This window comes from Solanum dulcamara, chromosome 4, assembly GCF_947179165.1.
Source record: "Solanum dulcamara chromosome 4, daSolDulc1.2, whole genome shotgun sequence".
Classification (NCBI taxonomy): domain Eukaryota; kingdom Viridiplantae; phylum Streptophyta; class Magnoliopsida; order Solanales; family Solanaceae; genus Solanum; species Solanum dulcamara.
The window spans coordinates 41,794,662-41,806,635 of record NC_077240.1 but is presented as its reverse complement, the minus strand read 5'-3'; positions in this window follow the sequence as shown (position 1 = coordinate 41,806,635).

Below are 11,974 nucleotides of genomic sequence, written 5' to 3'. Positions count from 1 at the left end.
CGGCCCGTGATGTCTTCCATAAAAATACACTTGGGAATCTTTCTAAGGTGGGGATGATGGGCACCTCCCACAGTCCACCAAGTGTAATACGGTTCGTGTAGGTGCCTTTCAATCCTAGGCAGTTCAAACAATATCAAGGTCAACCCAATTTTCCAACAAGGAGGCTTAAATCCTATCAATTCAGTCTCAATACTGACAATTTCATTCAAAATCATCCCCAACATCAATGGCCAACATAAATTTCAAACCTTAATGAATCAAAAAGGAACTTGATGTAGACAAATTGAATTCACTAATGTTGGGCAATAATGCGGATTTGAAACGAGGATGTATGAAATTGTGATGCTCATAAGATGCTTGTATCACTATAAATTTGGAGATTGAGATGAAGGAAGTACTTCGCTTTGGCTTTGGCAGTTTAAGATAGGAGGGGAAATTTGATTTTTGGAGGAGTAGTGTAAAATGACCCATTTTCGATAAAGGAATGGGTAAAAACCCACTTTCAATTTAGAAATTTTAATTTGGGTCAAATCGGGTTGGATTCAATTTAAATTTGTTAACCTGGTCTTCATGGCCCGTAAAGTTGCTCATGAAGAGCACCATGGGCCATTGACTCCTCCTAACATGAGAGTTAGAGAAAACTCAACAAAACTTACTTGAGGGTTCATGGGAGGCTAAATGGTCCATAAAAGTCTTTATGGTCTGTAAACCCATCTGTGAACCTGAAGCCAAATTTTTTGTTGCTATCACGCCTCCCCGCCATGGATTGTGGTTCTTTATACAGCTCGTATAGGGGACCATGGTGAAGTGACTTAGGTCAGTTTTCCTTGTTTTCTCCTTTTCTCGATTCCTGCACTCATAGAACACAATGTGACACTATAATAACTTTGGAAAAAAGTTAACCTAGCTATTACAAGTACAATTCTTGGGTTACCTCCCAAGCAATACTTGATTTAATATCGCAGCACAATGCAGGTAACTCAACTACTCAAAATAAATCAAGCTCCTACATGGGTTGCCTCTCATGAAGTGCCTGATTTAATGTTGCGGCACGACACAGGTTCCTTGATTTCTCAGACTTCATCAAGTTGGAGGTCTTCAACTATCTTTGCCTCTTCTTTCTCTCTTAAGTACAACTTCACACATTGCATATTCACTTTGAACTTGTGCCTATCTTGTGCCTCGAGTTCGATTTCACCATGTGGAAATACTAGTGCTATGGTGAAGGGTCCAAACTATTTCGACTTCAACTTTTCTAAAAACAATCTCAGTCTAGAGTTAAACAGCAATATTGAGTCCCCATTTCTAAGCTCTCCCTTCTTAATACGCCGATCATGATATAACTTTATTCATTCTTTGTAAAAATATGCTCTTTCATATGCCCTCATCCGAAACTCATCCATTTCATTGATCTGCTCTAACCTCATATTGGCGGCTTCGCTCCAACCCAAATTTAACTTCTCAAGTGCCTACAATGTCTATGCTCTAACTCTACATGCAAATGACATGCCTTTTCAAATACTAACTGATATGACTACATACCAATTGGTGTTTTTAAAGTCGTCTGGTATGCCCATAGTGCATCATCAAGCCTCTTTGACTAGTCAGTTCTATTTGCATTCAGGATTTGGCCAATATCTCTTTAATTTCTCAGTTGGACACTTTATCTTGCCCGCTTGACTGAGGATAATATGGGGAAACCACTTTGTGCTGCTTTACACCGTATTTAGCTAGTGGAGTATGGAAGATCTTGGTGCAGAAATGCGACCCCTTATCACTGATGATTGTTCTAGGTGTGCCAAATTGGGAAAAAATGTTCTTCTTCAGGAAACCCCACTCTTACCCTCATTGTCAACCAAGGTGACTGCTTTAACCCATATGGAGACATAGTCAACCGCAACCAAAATAGATTTCATTCCATATGAAATCACAAATGTACCCATGAAGTCGATGCCCTAAACATCAAATAGTTCAACCTCTAAGATTGGAGTCATAGGCAACTCTAGGCGCCTTGATATTGCACATTGCCTCAAGTATTTGTCACAACTCTTTGCTAAATCATACTTGTATCTATAGATGGTAGGCCAGTAATAACCGCATTGGATCACCTTTTGAGTTGTGCGGGTTCCACTATGATATCTACCAATTGGAGAAAAGTGACAAGCCTCAAGTATACTCAGCATTTTATCTTTTGGCAGAACCGCCTAATCAAATTCTCAGCACACATTCTAAACAAGCCTCATCCCAGAAATACATGTTGACATCATATAAGAACTTCTTCCTTTTCTAGAATATAAGGTTTTCGAGCATCATATCACTAACCAAATAGTTGTCAAAGTTAGCAGACCAAGGAATGAGGTCAAGAGTAGCAGCTAATATCTACTCATTTAGGAATGAGTCATCAATCTCAAGCTCGTTCCCATCTCTTTTATCAACTTCTAACCTCAATAAATGGTCTGATGCCTAATTTTCACACCCCTTTCTGTCCTTGACTTCAAAGTCAAACTCCAGTAGCAAAAGAACCCATATGATCAACCTCGGCCTTGCATCTTTATTCTTCATAAGATACCTCATAGCTGCATGGTCAGTGTGCACTATTACTTTGGTATCCAAAAAGTATGCTCTAAACTTCTCAAAGGTATAAACAACTAGTAGCAACTATTGCTTAGTGATAGTATAGTTCTTCTGAGTTGTGTTCAGTGTCTTGCTCAAATAATAAAAAGGGTGAAAGATTTTTTCACACTTTTACACTAGCATAACCCCCAATGCAACAGCGCTAGCATCACACATCACCTCAAATAGTTTAGACCAGTCTGGAGAAATGATCATCAGAGTTGATATCAGCTTCTCCTGTAGATACTCGAACGCCTTCATGCATGCCTCATCAAAATAGAACTTTACCTCTTTCTCTAATAACTTTCACAAGGGATGTGCAATTTTAGAGAAGGACTTGATAAAACGCTTGTAGAAACCTGCATGCCTCAAGAAACTTCGAATACCCTTCATAGCGATAGGAAGGGGTAGCTTCTCAATAACCTCAATTTTAGATTTCTCCACCTCTAGGTCTTTCTAAAAAAACCTTATGGCCCAACACTATATCTTCTTTGACCATGAAGTGGCACTTTTCGCAGTTAAGGAATAGGATGACCTCTTCACATCTCTGCAATGCCCGACTAATATTGAACAAATAGTCATCAAAAGTATCACCTACTACAGAAAAGTCATCCATGAATACTTCCAGAGTATCCTCCGCCATATCTGAGAAGATAGACATCATACACCTATGGAATGTGGCGGGCTTATTACATAGTCTGAATGACATGCGCTTGAATGCAAAGGTGCCATATGGACATGTAAAGGTGGTTTTATTTTGATCCTCCAGCGCTATATAAATCTAATTGTAGCCCTAGTACCCATCCAGGAAGCAATACCAACCTCTACTTGTCTGTCTGTCTAGCATGTGGTCCATGAAAGGAATTGAGAAATGGTCTTTCAAGGTCCACTTGTTGGGCTTTCGGTAGTCCATGTAGAGTAGCCAACCTGTAACTAGCCTTAAGGGAAAAACACATTCTTGTCATAAGAAACAACTTTCATACCTCCCTTTTTGAAGACACACTACATATGGCTGACCCAACTGTTGTCTGAGATCGAATATACCACGCTTGTGTCAAGACACTTGATAATATCCTTTTTTCACCACGTATTGCGTAGGTGGGTTTAGTCACCATTGATGTTCAATGCTAAGAATACAATCCTCCTCCAACAGAATTTTATGAGTGCAGATGCCAGGGACTATACCTATTGTATCAGCAATGGTCCATCTGATTGCTTTCTTATACCTCTGTAAGACCTCGACAAGTACTCTAACCTGGTCCTTATTCAAATCTACAACACCAATGACTTGTAAAGTGTTACCATCACTCAAAAACACATATCTCAGATGACATGACAACTCTTTCAACTCAAGTATAGGCGGCTTGTTAATGGATATTTTGGTGGGAGGAGTTGGCTTATTCTTCAGATCAAGTTTTAGCTTTTTATGGGTGTAAGGGTGTGATCCCATGCCCTGTAAAGCATTCATAGTCTCGTCATACTCCTCTAAGCTATCACCTTAGAAGTTCATGATCACAACAGCCAAGGTCTCAACAATGAACATTTCCTCAATGAATACCTCAATAATTGCCTCATCAGCTACATCAATCACGGATATCACAATCATGTCCCTAGGCTGCTTCATTGACTTGCACATATTAAATTTCACTTCTTCATTATTCAGTCTGAAGGTGAGTGTAACACCTCAAAAATTTCTACGCCAAGACCCGAACCATTTCTCATAGGCATATAGGATCGAACTCGATGAATTCTAGTTGTATATATGAGTTAATATCAATTACTAAGTAATTAAAGGGTATTAGATGTGATTTAGGGTCATAAGGGATTCCTAAAACCAAGCCAAGTCCAAAGAATTCGTCTTGGCTAATTTTCCGAATGAGTTCGTATAAGGGTCAACTTCAAATGACCATATCTCCTAGAATATAGCGAATTCGGTGGACCATGAACTATCCAATTCAAGTTCTTTGATTCTTCTTTACAACTCTACCAAGATTGCAATTTTTGAAGTTCAAAGTCAAAAGTTATGACCATTTTACCACATATTATCTCTGCAGAAATCACAGGCAAACTAGCCTCAGTAGTTTGGATGCTGTTGCGTCGCGCCAACTATAGCGCCAGCAGTATTTTGGCCTATTTTTCCAGATTTTACGGTCATTTTAGTCATTTCTTGGGTTGTACCCAAAGTGACGTTGTTTTGGGGACTTAATTGACCCTATCTAAAGATCCTAAACCTTCTAACTCTCTCATTTTGTCACAGTTAGACTCAATATACTAAACTCCTCTCCTCTCAAACTCTCCCAAGAGCTTCAAAGCAAGGTTAGGGTTTCCAATTCAGGACATTCAAGTCTCAATTCTTCTTCAAGTTCTCATAGAGATTTTATGTCCCCAAGGTATGTGGGTTTTCATCCATGGGTTCTTCCACTCATGGAGCCCAAATGTTTTTCTCAACTTTGTATATAAATTCTAAATGATGAAATCTTATGGTATTTTACATGATGATTCAAAATGCATATATTATGGTATACTTGAAGCTTATTATGTTTAAATTGATATGTTGACTCTTAATTTCAAGTGATGAGTTTTTATGGATTTTCATACTATGATTTCAAATGTATAGATTCTTGGATATTTGAAGTTTATTTACGTATATTGACTTATGTTGATTCTTATTTACATAAAATGGATAGTTTATCAAGGTACTTATATGAAGGTTTGAAAGTAGTTTTAAAGTGAATATGGTGAGTTATTTTAAGATGTTTGATTTGATGCATTCATATCACTCTCATGCATACAAGTATTCTTTAAATATATTTGAAAGTTATATGAAATGAACCCACCTAGTTTTCTTATGTTGAAATGAAAGTTTATGAAGCAAATGCCTATGTTTAAGGGAGTCTTGTGAAATGAAATGTCTTTATGAAATGCTTGATTGATGAAAGGGCTTCTTAGCCAAAGTAAGGTTTCAATGTGAAAGGACAATTCTCACATTGAATCAAATGAAATGTTTAAGGTTATGATATGACATGTTTGACCTCTCTATAGGCCGTCAATGCTTTTGAACATTTTTCCAAAATAGAAGGTCCGATTAGCATGGTACCTGAAATGCCATCACTCATTGTAGACCTAATTCTTTTATAAACCAAGGTTCATTAGCAGAATGGTAAATAGGGCATGGTAGTCATGATGATATTATAAACCAAAGATTTTAATGAGCTATTCCACCGATGATGATTTGATGTCTAAAGTTATATAAATGCTTATGTTATTATGATACTTAAATGCTATTCTACTGAGAGCTTACCCAGAACCGAGCTGGACAAGAGGCAAATACCCACGTCCTAGAACTACGTGCCACCATAGGTATAAAGGAGATAGAGGTGAATACCCAATCTCTAAGAGGCAAGTACCCGAAATATCAAGGCTTAGTGATGAGTACCCAAGTCTAAGAACTAGAGGTGAGTACCCGGTTCACACAATAGCTTAGTGGATCCACTTAGGCAAGACAGAGTCTACCTTGGCAAGTAGTCTTCCCCTTTCTTTCGGTGTAGGGTTAACATCGGGACTCCATGTTATGGATCACATGGTTTATGTCGGTTGATGGTCCCTCTCACAAAGGTACAAGGTACCTCTTCTAATGTTTAAGATATATCATATGATGTCTACTATGTCTATCACAAGGTAAAGTAGGTGCTCTCACAAAACTAATAATTTCTTTCAAAAGGTTTATGGATTACTTATTTACTATTCATGGTATTTTGCAAGTATATGGTTTCTTATAATGACTCATGACTACCTCTAAAATATTTAAGTTTCTTTTATGAATTATGATGGTTTCTATATTTTATTGACTAAGCTTCATAACTCCAAATGGTATTTCGAATGAATACAAGGTTCTAGTATGATCCATTATTTCACCTTATTGTATAATGATATATTGCATTGCATACTCACATACTTAGTACATTCAAAGTACTAACACATACTTTTGCCTATATCATATCACCATGTAGGAACTGACGTCACTCCCCGACCTCCTCCTCATGGCCAGCTTAAGTTAGTTGAAGATTTCTTGTGGTGAGTTCCCATATTTCGGGAACGACATCCTTTTTATTATAAAGTTGTGTTGTGTAGAATAGTAAGACTTTTATTAAGGCATATCTTGACACTTATATTGAGGGTGAGTTAGGGACATGTCTTAGCCCCCGCCAAGTCTATTAGTAGAGGTATATTTGGACACAAATGGAAAATGTTTTTATTTTATTTTACTCCACTTATTATTGTATGCCATTACCAACTAAATTCTTAATGAATTCTAAGAGGCTTGGGTGAGGTACCTCCGGGTGTCTCATTCGCCGTGTCACGTCTAGGCCCTAGGCTTGGGTCGTGACAAACTTGGTATTAGAGCACGAGGTTTTGAAATGGTCCTCGGAGTCTAACATACCGCGTCAAATAGGGTCTTGTTCATGGTTGTGAAGCATGCCAAAATTATGAATAGGAGACTATGAGGCGTTTAGGAAAGTTTTTTACTTCTATCAAGTTCATGTCGTGCCTCAGGGTGTCTTAATCCTTCCTATAACTAACGACCTATTTCGTGTTTCTTAGATGATGCCTCGTGGAAGACCACCTCGAAGGGCAAGGGTACCACATTGAAGGGCAAAGGTTGACCATGAGGACCAACCTCCTTCGGTTCTGGAATCCCACATTATGAAGAAGGGGTATCCCATGCCGAATTCCAAAATGTCATCACATTGTTGGCTCAAGCTGTGGCCAACCAAAGGCGTCAATGTGTTCCCCCTCCCCAAGTGAAAAATCCGGCCACTAGGATTCGGGAGTTTCAAAGGATGAATCCATTAAAATTTGATGGTTCTAAACTAGATGAGGACCCTATAGAGTTCATCGAGGAGGTGTATCGGATTGTGGCAATCTTGGGTGTGCCATCGAATGAAAAGGCCGAGCTAGTGGCCTATCAACTCAAGGGTGTGGCTCGAGTATGGTGCGAGTAATGGGTTGTTGAGAGGGGGTAAGGAAGTGGGGCCGATTGATTAGGAAGAGTTAAAAGGTGCCTTCCTAGACCGTTTCTTCCCATTAGAGTTAAGGGAGGCCAAGATCCAAGAGTTCATCAACCTCCGACAAGGAGGCATGAGTGTGAGGGAATATGCCCACAAATTTACAAAATTATCCAAGTATGCTCCATTCATGGTCTCTGACCTCCGTGCTAGAATGAGCAAGTTTATTTTTGGTGTCTCGAGCTTGGTATCCAAGGAGTGCAAGACGGCCATGTTGGTCAAGGAAATGGACATCTCCCGGTTAATGACTTATGCTGAGCAAATTGAAGAAGAAAAGCTTAGGGAGGTTGCTAGGGTGACCAAGAAGCCTCGGATTGAGGATGGATCATCTCTTGCAAGTGCCTCAGTGCCTAAGTATCACAACGATGGGTTTCCTAACCCTAGGTATCAAGGTAACAAGGATAGTGGTCTAATATTTCCCGCATGCCAAAAGTGTGGAAGGTACCATTCGGGGGATTGTTTAGCCGGTTTGAATGCATGTTTTGGTTGTAGGGCGAAGGATCATAAGTTGAGGCATTGTCCACGGGTTGCTAAAAATGATAAGGATAGTCGTCGACGATCTCAGCCCTACGCCTTAGTGGGTCCCAAAACTTAGTGTGGTACCTCATTTGGTAAGTGTGAATTCCCTTTTTGAAATGGTAATGATTGGTAAGGATTGGTTGCATGCACCTTTTACTTCTTTATATGATTGAAGAAAGCTTGAACTATGATGAGGTTCTAGTTGAAAATTTGGATCGGCAAGTAAAGAGATTGAGGAAAAGGGGAGTTCCATCCGTCGAAATACTTTGGAGAAATCAAAAAGTTGAAAGCGCTACATGGGAAGTGGAAACGGATATGATGAAATGTTACCCTCATCTTTTTCATTCTACTCAAGTCTAAGATACTAAGCTACTCATGCTCAATGTTTAAGACTCCTATGTTTTAGTTTTCCAAAGTCCTCATATGCATGCATGTTCATGAAGTTGAATTTTAAAGCTATGTTTTATGTTAAGGTTTAAAGATTTCATGTTTGATGCATTTCAAATGTCATTGTATATATGTTGGGTTGCTATTCCTCGTGCCATGCTCCCTTATATGCTAATGTTCTCATTCGAGGACGAATATTCCCAAGGGGGAGATATTGTAACACCCCAAAAATTTCTACACCAAGACCTGAACCATTTCTCATAGGCATATAGGATCGAACTAGATGAATTCTAGTTGTATATATAAGTTAACATCAATTACTAAATAATTGAAGGGTATTAGATGTGATTTAGGGTCATAAGTGATCCCTAAAAACAAGCCAAGTCCAAAGAATTCGTCATGGCTAATTTTCCGAATGAGTTCGTATAAGGGTCAACTTCAAATGACCATATCTCCTGGAATATAGCGACTTGGGTGGACCATGACCTATCAAATTAAAGGTCTTTGAGTCTTCTTTCCAACTCCACCAATATTGCAATTTTTAGAGTTCGACGTCAAAAGTTATGACTATTTTACCATATACTATCTATGCAGAAATCGCAGGCAAACTAGCCTCAGTAGTTTGGGTGCTGGCGCGTCGCGCCAGCTATAGCGCCAGCAGTATTTTGGCCTATTTTTCCAAATTTTAGGGTCATTTTAGTCATTTCTTGGGTTGTACCCAAAGTGAGGTTATTTTGGTGACTTAATTAACCCTATCTAAAGATCATAAACCTTCTAACTCTCTAATTTTCTCATAATTAGACTCAATATACTAAACTCCTCTCCTCTCAAACTCTCCCAAGAGCTTCAAGGTAAGGTTAGGGTTTCCAATTCATGACATTCAAGTCTCAATTCTTCCTCAAGTTCTCATAAAGATTTTATGTCCCCAAGGTATGTGGGTTTTCATCCATGGGTTCTTCCACCCATGGAGCCCAAATGTTTTTCTCAACTTTGTATATAATTCTAAATGATGAAATCTTATGGTATTTTACATGATGATTCAAAATGCATATATTATGGTATACTTGAAGCTTATTATGTTTAAATTGATATGTTGACTCTTAATTTCAAGTGATGACTTTTTATGGATTTTCATACTATGATTTCAAATGTATAGATTCTTGGATATTTGAAGTTTATTTACCTATATTGACTTATGTTGATTCTTATTTACATGAAATGGATAGTTTATCAAGGTACTTATATGAAGGTTTGAAATTAGTTTTAAAGTGCATATGGTGGGTTATTTTAAGATGTTTGATTTGATGCATTCATATCACTCTCATGCATACAAGTATTCTTTAAATGTATTTGAAAGTTATATGAAATGAACCCACCTAGTTTTCTTATGTTGAAATGAAAGTTTATGAAGCAAATGTCTATGTTTAAGGGAGTCTTGTGAAATGAAATGTCTTTATGAAATGCTTGATTGATGAAAGGGCTTCTTAGCCAAAGTAAGGTTTCAATGTGAAAGGACAATTCTCACATTGAATCAAATGAAATGTTTAAGGTTATGATATAACATGTTTGACCTTTCTATAGGCCGTCAATGCTTTTAAACATTTTTCCAAAATAGAAGGTCCGATTAGCATGGTACCCGAAATGCCATCACTGATTGTAGACCTAATTCTCTTATAAACCAAGGTTCATTAGCAGAATGGTAAATAGGGCATGGTAGTCATAATGATATTATAAACTAAAGATTTTAATGAGTTATTCCACCGATGATGATTTGATGTCTAAAGTTATATAAATGCTTATGTTATTATGATACTTAAATGCTATTCTACTGAGAGTTTACCCAGAACCGAGCTGGATAAGAGGCGAATACCCACGTCCCAGAACTACGTGCCACCATAGGTATAAAGGAGATAGAGGTGAATACCCAAACTCTAAGAAGCAAGTACCCAAAATATCAAGGCTTAGTGATGAGTACCCAAGTCTAAGAACTAGAGGTGAGTACCCGGTTCACACAATAGCTTAGTGGATCCACTTAGGCATGACGGAGTCTACCTTGGCAAATAGTCTTCCCCTTTCTTCCAGTGTAGGGTTAACATCGGGACTCCATGTTATGGATCACATGGTTTATGTCGGTTGATGGTCCCTCTCACAAATGTACAAGGTACCTCTTCTAATGTTTAAGATATATCATATGATGTCTACTATGTCTATCACAAGGTAAAGTAGGTGCTCTCACAAAACTAATGATTTCTTTCAAAAGGTTTATGGATTACTTATTTACTATTCATGGTATTTTGCAAGTATATAGTTTCTTATAATGACTCATGACTACCTCTAAAATATTTAAGTTTCTTTTATGAATCATGATGGTTTTTATATTTTATTGACTAAGCTTCATAACTCCAAATGGTATTTCGAATGAATACAAGGTTCTAGTATGATCCATTATTTCACCTTATTGTATAATGATATATTGCATTGCATACTCACATACTTAGTACATTCAAAGTACTAACACATACTTTTGCCTATATGATATCAATATGTAGGAACTGACGTCACTCCTTGACCTCCTCCCCGTGGCTAGCTCAAGTTAGTTGAAGATTTCTTGTGGTGAGTTCCCATGTTTCGGGAACGACATCCTTTTTATTCTAAGCTTGTGTTATGTAGAATAGTAAGACTTTTATTAATGCATATCTTGACACTTATATTGAGGGTGAGCTAGGGACATGTCTTAGCCCCCGCCAAGTCTATTAGTAGAGGTATGTTTGGACACAAATGGAAAATATTTTTATTTTATTTTATTCCGCTTATTATTGTATGCCATTACCAACTAAATACTTAATGAATGCTAAGAGGCTTGGGTGAGGTACCTCCGGGTGTCTCATTCGCCGTGTCACATCTAGGCCCTAGGCTTGGGTCATGACAAACTTGGTATCAGAGCACGAGGTTTTGAAATGGTCCTCGAAGTCCAACATACCACGTCAAATAGGGTCTTGTTCATGGTTGTGAAGCGCACCACAATTATGAATAGGAGACTATGAGGCGTTTAGGAATGTTTTTTACTTCTTTCAAATTCATGTCGTGCCTCAGGGTGTCTTAATCCTTCCTATAATTAACGACCTATTTTGTGTTTCTTAGATGATGCCTCGTGGAAGACCACCTCGAAGGGCAAGGGTACCACCTCGAAGGGCAAGGGTTGACGATGAGGACCAACCTCCTTCGGTTCTGGAATCCCACATTATGAGGAAGGGGTATCCTATGCCGAATTCCAAAATGTCATCACATTATTGGCTCAAGCTGTGGCCAACCAAGGGCGTCAATGTTTTCCCCCTCCCTAAGTGCAAAATCCGGCCACTAGGATTCGGGAGTTTCAAAGGATGAATCCA